We start from the raw sequence: 13,413 nt of genomic DNA, 5'->3' as shown, positions 1-13,413 counted from the left end.
ATCCTGGTTCAGGGAGGATGACGTAAGACGGCGTTATCCGTTTCTGTATATGTAGCATTATAGATCCTGATTGTATAGCACGGCCATTTTCATTCTGGGGTAAATCTTCCATGTGATCCAGACCGGAGATGCCCATCCATTAAGTGTAAAATTAACCAAGAAAGTATATTTCGCAGAATGTCGCAAAAATAATGACGGCACAATATTACCTCTTCAATAATTATGTTGCGCTCATGACCTGGGGGCTAGGCTGAGTGAAGATCCAGAGCCACTTTCAAGTGATAGTCAGGTTCCGGCCATTAGACTAACTGTGTACACCCACATCCACAAAGACAAAAGGTAAGCAAAGCTGCGAGTTTTTCTGGGATGCACAGATCAGTATTGGCTTCTTATAACCGGCAAACATTTGATTTTATACAGCTATGTCTCTTTGTAAATTATCATCCCAAAACTTCATCACTTTAGAGTTTTCTCAGTGACCTCTGACCCAAGTAAAACTCTGCCGTAAACCATTACTAAATACATTGACAGAATGGTGCAGGTGAACCTTGGCCTTGCTCTAGGATTTTTTTTTCCCTCCTGCGCAAGTGATCCTTTTGTTTCCTGTTGGTTTGGAAGCTGACAGGCTACAAGAGTCCCTGTGACAACAAGCATCCATCTCCAGGTGTCAGTCGCAAAGACAAAAGAGGCAACCAGGGACAGATAAAGAAAGTGATGGGGAACAAAAAGAGAGTTAAGGCTCAATGGAGAGGAAGTTGTAAGTCTGTGTCAGGTGATTCGAGCATGTTTAGAAGGCCTTCAACTTATACAAGAAAATGCTTTAACGACATTTCAGTCTACTTTTTACAAGTAGTTGAGTCAGTACTTCTATTAATAATCAAAGTTCCTTGCACATTCCATAAACATGCATGTTTGGTATATTAACTCATTCACTGCCATTGACGGCTATAGACGTCAAAAGTTAATTTAAACTATTTCTATTTTTTTTTTTTTCCGCTTTTAGTGCCAAGAGTATGAAAACCTAGATTTTTTTTAATGTAAATTTAGAACAGATATAAAATTGCGGGTTAACTAATGGAGTCATGGGATTAATTACGATGACAAATTTTAATCGCCTGATTTTTAATTATTTTTTATTTTTTATTTTATTTTTTATTTTTAAGAAGAAAACATTATTAAAAATGAAGGGCATCAGGTGATCACATGACTTTACCAGTTAACTTACGATTAATATTTTTTTTATATCTGTTCTAAATGTGCAATAAAAAAATTCTAGGTTTTCATACTCTTGTTAACAAAAGTGGGGAAAAAAAGTTAAACTAATAGAAATAGTTACAATAAATTTTTGACGTCTATAGGCCTCAATGGCAGTGAACGAGTTAAACATTTTCAGTTGTCTTTAAGCGTGTATGTGACCTACTTGTTTGTATTTATATCAAACAAATGACATCTGATGTTGTTCTGGTCAAATTTCATTGTACTATTGAGAAATTCTGATCAAACTTCTACCTGCCCTTTTCTCTTTAATACTCGCAATATTATGCTATAACTATGAGAAGTTTGGATATTCTCATTTGAACTATTTAATAGATGGCAGAAAGATCGATACACGGCCCGAGAGCCTTTTTCTGCCAAATGCGGAAGAAGGTCTAATCCATCCAAAATGCTTCCTACTCTTGTACTTATTTAGGGGCTGCTATGCCGAGCCCATGTGACAATGTGTGACTCGACTCTTAACTGGTTTCAACTGCGAGGGTCCAGAGAGATAGGAAAATCCAGGAGAACGGTCACAGCGACACAAAAATGCCAAAGAGACCTAATCTAACACTACCCCAAATTCTGGCCATTTTCCACACGATTTTAGAATTGATTGCTCTGTAACAGAAGAAGAAAGAGTCCTATTGATTTTGGAAAATCAATGGCAATTTTCAAACAATATCCACCAAATGTTCAGGGATTGTTGCTCTTTATCAAAAGAAGATCCCAATTGATTTCCTGCTACGCTACATAAGATGTTTGAGGTACTTGAAGTGAACGTCAGATCGATAGGTAATTTCATCCCCAAACTTTCAGGGACGAGAGTGTGTTAAATCAAAGCAAGTTGTTTATTGATTTTGAAAGACATTTGACAGAAGATACTTCTAATGTGATTTTCGGATTGCGTCTCGATGCGATTTTCAGCCAGACGTCTTCTGGTTCCGTCGTGATTTGAGCTCATGGCGGCAGCAATTTTGTGCGATTCGCCCAGCGAGAAGCGGGCGGGTGACTGGGTGAGGGCTGATGTTTTCATCACAATTATATGTCTCACTCAGCACACTCTCCCTGCTACCCTTGCTAATTTAGATTGAGATCCTTCCAGGCTTTCCCCCCTATCTTTCATTTCCCTGCCTTCCATCTTTCCTCTCTGCATCCCATCAGCCCCTTGATAGGAAAAAAAAAAGCCTTCATGTCTGTGACTTTCTTGCCCCGCAGCGCTCGAAGCCCTCTTTTATTTTGATCATCGCAGCACAATGGATTCATGCCATTCTGGCAACTTTATTCAGTATCAGCCCGAATTTACATACTGCTTAACAAGTTTGTGCGTGACTGTTGATGCCCCTGATCAAAGTGCTTTTGGAAATCTTTCTCATCTGATTTCCCACTCCCCCTTCCATCCTTCATTTTAAATGCACGCTGCAGACAGGCATCTCTAACTCAGGGGCAAAAAAAAAAAAAAAGTAACCTTAGTGCTGCACAAGCCCAAATGTCATCCAACAAGGAGGGTTCGTGTCCCCGGGATACAGATAATGTAATCTAAGCAGTATACAGTGTGTGACTGTGTCTTTGAGCACGTGTGTGTGCGTGTGTCCATGACTTGCCTCAGTGTGTATTGGCAGCTTCGGTTTAGGGGCAGAGGATGACAAAAGTCAAAGCAGTCATGTGTCATTTTGGGTGCTGAGGGGCTCGGACCTGCCTGGGGGGCTGTCCTCTCTGTCAGACGCACTCAGACATCTGCGCTGAACTCCCCTGCCGTCTCCTCCTCTTCTTCTTCTTCTTCTTCTTCTGACGGTCAGCCGCTAGGATCGGACAATGGGCTCATTATTACGTCTCAAAAAATGTACTATTTATTTATTTAATCTTCATAATAGTAAATATTGCTTGCATGCTTGTAGCGGGATCCATTAGTGGCAAGAAAGGTTATTTTTGTTAACTAAAAGTAACTAAATAACTAAAACTAAAATTAAAAAAACATGATCATTGACGGAATAAAATAACAACGAAAATGCTTTTTTTTTAAAAAAAATTTATGAAAGCTAACTGAAACTACATTTCTAACTAACTTACTAACTAAAACTATAATTGTAGTGAAAATGTCCTTAGTTTTTGTCTTTGGGAATTAATTTAATACATGAGCCGTTGTGTTCATTATTGACCGGAATAAGGACGTTTGACAGCGTGTCGCACAGACGTGACATCATCTAGCAGAAAATTGCAATTTATTCGTTATATTTACATTCAACCTTCATTTTCGGCTTGCAATGCAAAACGCTGATTGTGAAATTTCCCGCATACCAGCGTCCTCATACTGGTCAGTAGAAACGTCAATCATGTTCCTCTTTCTCATCTGATCGCGGTTTCATGCAACATTAGATATTCGACTTTGCAACGAGAGGGAATAAAAGTTTGGACCTTCTGTCGGGAGCATATCGGGTCTTCTTTGCACTCTCCTCTGAGGATTCTGACCACAACTTCATACACGTTGAGCTCATCAACAGGCTGCTGGTGGTACAGCAGGCGGCCAACATAAGAGAACTGGAACACAGAGGTGGCGCTGCAGGAGTCTGTGCTTACTTGTCACTGACTGGTTTTATGTTAGGGGGGGGGTATTTATTTATTTATTAGAAAATTCAGCTTTATGTTTTTCATTCATTTTATATATAGATTTAAAAAAAAAATGTAGTGTTTTTTTATGATTTATGTTCAATCTGTATAGTATGTGTACATAACTTTGTTTTAGCTGCTGTTGTTAGTGCTCCATAAATAGAAAAGTAGGTGAGTTGAAAATCAGGAAATAATGTCTCACAATTAAAAAATCAAATGTCAGACTTTTTAAATGTCCAAGGTCGGTCAAAGAGCTTTTTTCTTCCTAATTTGTTTTGACAGTCAGGAACAGTTTGGAAGTTGGACTCCTAATGAATACAAGACTTAAGTGGAAACGTAACCATGTGAATGTACAGTGTGATCATTCAAATGTTAACTTTGACCTCCCGTCCAAATTGTAATTCCTTGCAACACACAAATACATAATTATTATTAAACCTGCTAACACATATAAGGGAAACGCCAAACCCAAAACATGAAATGATCTTGTGATACGAACTGTGGAAATGCCAATGTGGCATAAACATGCTTGAATGGCAAATACATTTGAACAAATTTACAAATACTTAAACATATTTAAATTAGGGGTGTCAGGCGATTAAATCTTTTAATCGTAATTCATCGCATGACTTCAATAACTCACAATTAATTGCAAATTATATCTGTTCTAAATGTACAATCAAATGTTTTTTTAAGTTTTCATAAAGTTAACATAAAAGTGAAAAAAAGTTAAACTAATAAAAATATTACTGCATCTTTTAATCATTGATACAGTAATTTTCAAACGAGTGTGATATTGATTTGGGTTGAGGTAATTTTTCTGCCACTAGATGGCATAATTGCATTTGTAAGACGTTGGTGACAGCTCAGTGCAGTTTTCTTTTCATATTAAGAGCTATCTAATCTTTAACATGAAGTAACTTGTGAAATTCTGCACATTTTTTAAATTGTAAAATACAACTTGACCCCAGTCTCCACAAAAATATGCATTGTAATAAAATTTCTTACTGCTCAATTTTGAGGTGGACTTGTCTGCTGCAATGCGACTGGAATTCCCCCAGTAAAAGCTTCTTAATCGCGCTTTAAAAAAATGACCGTAGTGGCATTAAAGGAACTTTAAATTAACAAAAAAATGAAAGCACTAATTTTGACACCCCTAATTTAAATATATTCGAACGTATTTGCAAATAATTTAAACATATTTGCAAATACAGTATGTTCAAATTAGATTCGGAAGTATACAACATTTCAACATATTTGTGTAAACGTATTTGCAAGTACCTTTGAACTCGCTTGTAGGCAAAATGCTAAAAAAGTAAAAGAAACAAACACAACTTGGCATTTTTGAGTGTCTGTTATATCTTCAACGTTGTCGCACTCTTCATCTTAAATTCAAATTTTGAATCGCAACAGAACTACCGATAATTGCTGACGATTGACCACACTTGAAACTAGTTACACGACAGTAAACACTGCACAGCAATTCAGCCATGTTGCCCCGAGAGAGGTAGGTTACTAACAGTGTAAACTAATATACAATGTCAAATGTATCATTATTTAACTAATAATGACAATAACAACATATGAAAAGCACATCCTAGTTTCTGGTGATTATAATAAGATAATAGGTGGGTGTCATTTTCTGTAGAGCCAAAGCACAGTGTCGTCTACTAATTCCTTCACAATGCTACAAATATAGCCTACTAGCCAAGCAAACATGAAAAAAAGCGAGACAGAAAAATGGCTTGAAAAACTACAATGAAAAGAGGGCGTGGGTGGAAAGAGGGGAATCGTGGGAATGCAAGATTGCACCCCCCTCGGGCAATCTAATTATCCTACGGGCCGATGGTTCCTCCTTATGCATCGGCTGACATTTTCCTGTAACCCCATCCCGAGTAATGCCATGTGATGTGTGACTGGCTTCTGCCACGGCGCCGAAAGGCCGCCGGTCCCCACTTTTTGCCCCGCGGCCTCCCGCGGATTGTTTATTTTCGCATCGGTCCATATTTTGCTCTCTCTTTGTCTTCGCCCGCTTCTGTGTCGACTTTCAATTAGAGGAGGATTCGCTCCTGTGGGGCAAAACCCGACAGGTGGCTCTTGAGAGGTAACCCAAAACCTTGTCTTTAGTGTTGTTTCCCGTTAAGCGATTAGTCGCCCTGCACCTTTCACAGGACACAAAGACAACGAGCCGTCAGCCGTATCTGTTACTGAACTGTACGCTGGAAATCAAAAAAAAGAGAGGGAGGCTTAAAAATAAGATTCAGGCACAGAAGAGATGAGATGTTTGATAGGAGATAATGGAATGACATTCAAAATGCATCCCTGCAGCTAGGGGAGAACATTCAAAGGGAACATATTTTATTTGCTTTTGGATATGTAAGCCGGCGTGCAGATATGCCCAAACTTAACTTTACATTGCAAGAGCCCCCAGGGGGGGGGGGGGGGGGGGGGGGGGTGGAGGCGAGCCAATGCGCTATACACACAAATAGTTGATGTGTGTAGCTGTCGACGTGTGACAAGCAGAAAAGGGACAGTGTTGAGAGCGTAGCCTTTTACGACCCAACACACTTTGACAGCTTGGCCATGGCTGGGGGACACAAGCGATGCTGCTGTTTCATCTGACAATTTGAAGCAAAAAAAAACCAAAACAACAACGCTCCTTCCACGGATTGGCTTGTTCACATTGTGTGTGTGTGTGTGTGTGCGTGTGCGTGTGCGTGTGTGTTAAAGTAAGGAGACAAAAACATGTCTGCAAGATAGAGGTGTCACACTGTCAGTCTGCAAGATGAAAAAGCCAGATGAAAGCGGAAATAGAGACGATGATGACGATGATGCTTTTGAGGCAACACTGCGCTCTGCTGGTGAAGGCCCACGCAGACGCCTCGTCACAAAATGAACGACCCCACGACTATATTACTAGAGACGGCAAAAGCATTCACGCTGACGTAGAAGTGTAGCTCGTTGTAAAAGGGAAAAATAAATTTGCATATTTGCATCAGGAGCAATTGGGTGTTTGGAACCTTGCTCAAGGACACCGACATGGTCACAATGACAGGGGATCAAACCCCCCCTCAACCTCTGGGTTAGACAACCACTCTACCACCAAGCCATGAACCCATATATTATAAAACAAATAATAATAAAATTGTTATCATGTATACAACTCATTTTGATAGAAACTGTAAATCATAAATAAACATGAATACAAACCAGGGCCGGCTATCCCATTAGGCGAGATTGGCAGATGCTAAGGGTGTCATGGAAAGGGGGGGGGGAGGGAACTCTTGTGAAAATGTACCTACAATATAATTGAATTCAAACACATTAGTACTATTAACTTATTTAAAAGTCAGAAGGAAAGAAGAGTATATGTAGTCCGGATGTTGACATCAGCGCAGCCATTTTGGCAGCATAGAAAACGCGCCTGCCACTTTGAGTAAACGGCAAACGCCACAACAATGATTGACAGCTGTTGTGGACCAGCTGCTACAACGAGAAGAGGCAACAAAAAAAAAGGATCGAGCACGCTCCAAGCTACCAAAAGAGGAATCAATGCATAACCAATGGATCACAAGACGGAGGATTTGGGATCCTCTTCATTGCTTGTGTAGACTATTTGTGGTAACGCTTCCATGCACAGGACGAGACACTTCGGCAACAAGACAAGGGAGACGCGGTCTATTTAACACATGAGGGTGATTGGGAAAAGGTGGCCACAATCAAGGAATGGGGCGGACACAGACACCACACGAAGAAGGGCAAGTGACCTGAAACGAAAGGAGTTCGACTTTCAAAATAAAACCGGAAATGACAAGACATGACAAAAAAAACAAGACCACCTCACTGCGACAGGACATGACCTTACCCCGACTGCTCCACCTCAATGGCCGGGCTTGGACGGCCCAGGCGGTTCAGGATGTTCGTCGTAAAAGTCATCAATGAGGGTGCCGTCCACAATGAACCTGGAGGGAACCCACTGTCTCTCTTCGGGACCGTAACCCTCCCAATCCACCAGGAACTGTTTTCCCGACCCCGGTTACGGACGTCCAACAGCTTCCTGACCTTGAAGACGGGCCCACCGTCCACAATTTCAGGCGGAGGCGGGGACGGAGCGGTCGGAACCAAGGGGCTATTTTTGACCGGCTTTACTTGGCTGACGTGAAATGTTGGGCGGACACGGAGGGATCGAGGCAATCCAAGGCATACGGCTGCAGGACCTATGGTCTTGGAGACTGGGTAGGGGGTGGTACCTTGAGGTGCAGATTCAGCCAGACTCGCTGGCCGGCCCGGCCGGTAAGGGCTTTCTTTTCCAATCAGCCGCTCTCTTGAAACGGTCCCCTTGGCGTTGTAAGGCATGTCGAGCTGCCAACCATATCCGGCGACATCGGCGGATCATAACATGGACGGATGGGACGGACGGATGGGACGGACGGATGGGACGGACGGATGAGACGGACGCCTTCTCCTCCAGGTCGGCGAAGTAAGGTGGGTCGTATCCATAAACACACTTGAAAGGCGCGAATCCTGTTGCAGACGTGGGGAGAGAGTTATGTTATGACACCGGGCATCTGAGTCCGATCTCAAGTTGCTGGTTGAGCCTTTCTGCTTGACCGTTGGCCTCAGGGTGGTAGCTTGAGGTCAGGCTGGCATCTTACAAAACTCCCTCCAAAACCGGGAGACGCACTGAAGGCCCCGGTCCGACACAATGTTTTGAAGGAATCCATGGACACGAAAAACGTGGTCAACCGTGAGTTCGGCAGTCTTTCTGGTTGAGGGTAACTTTGACAGTGCAATGAATGTTGCCATTTTTGAGAATCGGTCGACAACGGTGAGTATCAAGGCAAATAATAAGTGCGGCGATGGTGCTAAAGTTCCTGATGAACCGCTTGTAAGAATTGGCAAAGCCCAAAAACTGCTGGACCTTTGGACCTGAGTCCAAAGCATTTCAGAAAGCCGAGACTCCCTCCCGCCGATGAGCAGGAGCGCGCGGTTGGGGGGCGCAGGGGTGGGGGTGCGAGTGTTAGGACGCGGCCACGGCGCTGATGTGTAAAACCCGGAAGTCGGAAGTCCGTGGCATCTACCCCATTGTCTCGAGAAGATGTTTCTTTTTGGTGTTGTTTTGAAAGATACAAATAATGACTATTTGGTTACTACTTCTTATCCTTGGAATTTTTTTGCAACATAGATGTAAAAAAAAAATATATTTTCATGAATTTGGTTCTTTTATTAAGACCATTAGACTTATAAAAAATAGAAATGCTATTAATGTTATTTGTATAATTGACAAATACATGTGGGAAAAAAAAGTAACTTCCGGACTCCCAAGACACGCCCCATGAAGTGCATCTCCTTCGCCCTTCATGCAAGCACTTGCCTGATTTGCACCTGAGGGCAGTTTGTGCAGACAAAAATTCATACATCCCACGAGGGACACATCTCTTAAACGAGCCCGCGGGGTCAACACATTAAAAATGACTTAAAAAAAAAAAAGTGGAACTCTTCAAAGTGAAAGCGGGTCGCTATGAGTCAAAAATTAGTCAAAAGCAAGCAAAGCACTAGTTGTGCCTCATGGAGACATGACGGTTGATTGACTTCCAAGTTTTTCTTATTCAAAACCACACAAATGAATACGTTGAATTGATCACATCAACCTTTAGCAACAGTACAGGCCATGCTTTACAACCACATACTAAGGATCATAAAGTGTGCCCCCATTGCTACGAAAGTTATTCTTTATTTAGGCTACTGCAAATAGTGTACATTTTTAGGCAGAAAATTTAAGTGCGCTTCCACTAGATGGCAGAAGATACAACTAGCCTGCATGTTTATCCAACTGTAGCCCCAACTTTGTGTTTTCAGACGCTAAGAAAATTGGGAGGAGAAAATCATTATTTCAGTATAGTAGCATATTTGTTTAATGGTTTGCCAATGTATGTTATTTTTCTAGTAATCTAAAATCTTCACCTTGGCTCAATAAAGGTTGAGGGGAAAATTTTTAAATAACAAACTTCAGTTTATTTCATCCCAAATGTATCGATTGAACTGTTCCACGTTTACGGCGTTTGACATTGAAGGTTCGACTGTACTGTGTATGCATGGCAGATAAAAAGGTGTGTGGGGGGGGGGTGTGGGGGGGTGCTCAAAAGATGTGAAAACAGCATTTTCAACGTGCATGTGTAACTAGCCTGCAAGCTGTGTGTGTGTCTGCGTGTTTGCATACAAACAATGCACTTAGTTGACAGCCCGCAGCAGTGTGCATTCTTGCTTGGAGAGTACATGTCCCCGGGCCGCGTTCCTCCGCTGATGACCTCTGGTGAAGCCATTATCTTCTGCATTAATGATGAGCCCAAGCCGGCGATGAGAGAGATGGACTTTGTCCTCAGGCGCAGCAGCAGCAGCAGCAGCAGCAGCAGCAGCAGCAGCAGCAGCAGCAGATTATGGCCAACAACAATGCTGGAAAAATAAATAAAGAAAAGGGAATAGTGGGAGGGAAGAAAGACGAGACTCCGTAGCCACAAGCAGCTGCAAAAAGACTTTGCTGAAGCACAAAATAAGCTTACGCGATTGAGAGGCCAGATCAGACTTTTATCGATAATGTCCGACTAAGCTAAGCCACCTACTCAATTAATTAACTGCTTCCCTGCAAGTAGGCTGTGACCTCTCAAGAAATCATTATGAAGTGGAAATGGCACTCCGTTTATTGTACTCATCTCCTTCATGTGCCTGTTTTTTTTGGTCACTTTTGATCTATATTACTCACTGGGAAATTAAGCCCCCCCCCCCCCCACACACACACACACACAATATTTACAGTAATTATACATCTCTGGAGGCGGCCATTTTGCAACTTGCCGTCGACTGAAGATGATCGCTCAAGGTTCAGGTAACAACCAATCACACCTCGCCTGTTTTCTGAGCTGAGCCGTGACTGGTCATCACCAGAGGCCTGAGTAACTGTGATGTAATTTTCAGTCGACAGCCATAGCCAAAATGGCCGCCCTCTGAAATGGAGAGAAACAGGTAGATTTAGCTGCTTAACTCATATTCCACAAATGCAATATTAATCAGAATGATATGTTTAGACAAGTGGGTGCACACACATTTTTTTTTATAATAATAATAATAAATATTTATATTTTAACATCTGCAAAAATATATAAATTCTTAGTATTAACTCATTCACTGCCATTGACGGCTATAGACGTTGAACTATTTCAATTAATTTAAAAAAGTTTTTCCCACTTTTGTTAACAAGAGTATGAAAACCTAGAAAAAAATATTGTACATTTAGAACAGATATAACATTTGTGATTAATCGTGAGTTAACTAGTGAAGTCATGCAATAAATTACGGAAAAAATTATCGCCTTACGCCCCTAATTTTTTATTAACCTTTTTTTTTTAAGTAATTTAATTTTAATTTTTTGTTTTTAATATTTTCTTTCTTTTTTTTTAAAGAAAAGATTATTAAAAATTTGGGGCGTCAGGCAATTACATTTTTATTTATCATAATTAATCGCAAATTATAGGTTTTCATACTCTTGTTAACAAAAATGGGGGTAAAAAATTAACTAATAGAAATAGTTCAAGTTAATTTTTTACGTCTATAGCCATCAACGGCAGTGAATGAGTTCAAATGTAATTTGCTATTACTTGGTCCTACCATTAAGTTTCATTAAATGTTGGAGAAGCAACATTGTTCATGGTTTGTAATTTCACAACCATAGTGTTAATTATTTTACTTTTTTTTAAACTTTATTTTAATGTTAACTATGTTAACAGCGTTTTAAACCGCTCCCTCATGAGGAATGTGAGGCTACTAGCTAGCTAAATAGCAGCTGTTAGAAAATGACGGTTGTTTACATGCAACCTGCAGGCGTTGCAGCCACTGCGTGTGACGTCACGCATGCTGTGATGGGGCACTGTCCAGTGGAGACGTCATTCGTGTTCCTCTCTTCCATCTCCTGACAACTTCACACATTTTCTCCCCTCTGGGAAGTCTGAACACAACTGCATGCACCTTGACACCACCAACAGGCCGCTGGTGGAACAGCAGGCGGCCATCATAATGACTGCAGCAGTTTGGGGGAAGACAGAGGAGAGGGACAGTGGAGTTTGTTTTTAAATAATGTACAAGTTCACATTTTGATTGCCAGGTGGTCTTCTTGAATAGCTGAATAAACATAAACGGCATACAAGTGTCTGTGTTTCTAATATTTTGTTTATTTTTTTTGTACAATTTATTTCCTCTTGGCCAATTGCCTATGGTGTTTGGTGAAAAACTGTTACAAGAACTTCCGTACGGAAAGCAATTTGGCATACAGCTAAAGAATGAGTTACTTTGCTATAGTACAGACAGATCCCATATAGGAGACACTCCAAACAAGACAAATGGCAAACAAAGTGCAGTTGCTCTTGTCAAGGCAGCCAGTGCATCCACTCAGGAAATCCTGGCTCGGGGACATGACTCTAAATGAAGGACTTTAACCATTCACCATTATGTCTTTGGTGGAGAGTCGGAGGGAAGCCCCCCGGGGCCCCTCGGCACAGCAGTGCACAACTTTTTTCAAAGGGGCTCCCAGATTAAAGTCCCTGAAAGTTCCCATTGGGGTCTGAGGCCAGGATCCCATTAAGCAGCCCTTCCACACCGCCGGCCATAATTGTGTCGTTGAGAATTCACAGCAGCCGCTTGCTGGATAAGCGAATTGAAGGTAAAAAAAGGGTGGCGGGGGAACGGCGGAAGAGTCTAGTTAGGCTACCCTTTGGTCCTGCTTTCCACACCTCACTAATTTGTTTTTAAATGACAGTTAATGGGATAGTCACTTTCAAAAAATGGGATCAATAAAAGAAAAAAAGCACAGCCTTTGTAACTGATATAAACGACACCTTTTGAGGTCATTGAATAGAATTTCAAAAAAGCAGATATGAACTCATTCACTGCCATTGACGGCTATAGACGTCAAAAATTCATTTGAACTATTTGTATTAGTTTTAACATTTTTTCCTACCTTTGTTAACAAGAGTATGAAAACCTAGATTTGTTTTATTGTATTAGAACAGATATAACATTTGTGATTAATTGTGAGTTAACTAGTCAAGTCATGCGATTAATTAGGATTTTAAAAAATTATCACCGGACGCCCCTAATTTTTAATAATCTTTTCTTTAAAATAAAATAAAAGGTTATTAAAAAAAGAAAAAAGAAAAAGAAAAGATTATTAAAAATTAGGGGCATCTTTAAAAGAAAGAAAAAAGAAAAAAAAAATTAAAAATTAGGGGCATCCGGCGATTACAATTTGTAGTCGTAATTAATCGCATGACTTCACTAGTTAGCTCACGATTCACAAATTTTATATAAAAATAAAAGGTTTTCATACTCTTGTTAAAAAACTTTCTAACTAATAGAAATAGTTCAAATACATTTTTGACGTCTATAGCTGTCAATGGCCGTGGATGAGTTAAAGTGGTGATTTAAATGACTTTATTCATTTTTACTATTTTTAGAGAATTGATACACACACAAAAAAAAGATTGTGATATGTAGCACAATTTC

This window comes from Leptonotus elevatus, chromosome 1, assembly GCF_054856555.1.
Source record: "Leptonotus elevatus isolate MCC_2025b chromosome 1, RoL_Lele_1.0, whole genome shotgun sequence".
Lineage (NCBI taxonomy): Eukaryota > Metazoa > Chordata > Actinopteri > Syngnathiformes > Syngnathidae > Leptonotus > Leptonotus elevatus.
The sequence above is the reverse complement of the archived record's forward strand: the minus strand, read 5'-3'. Positions refer to the sequence as shown.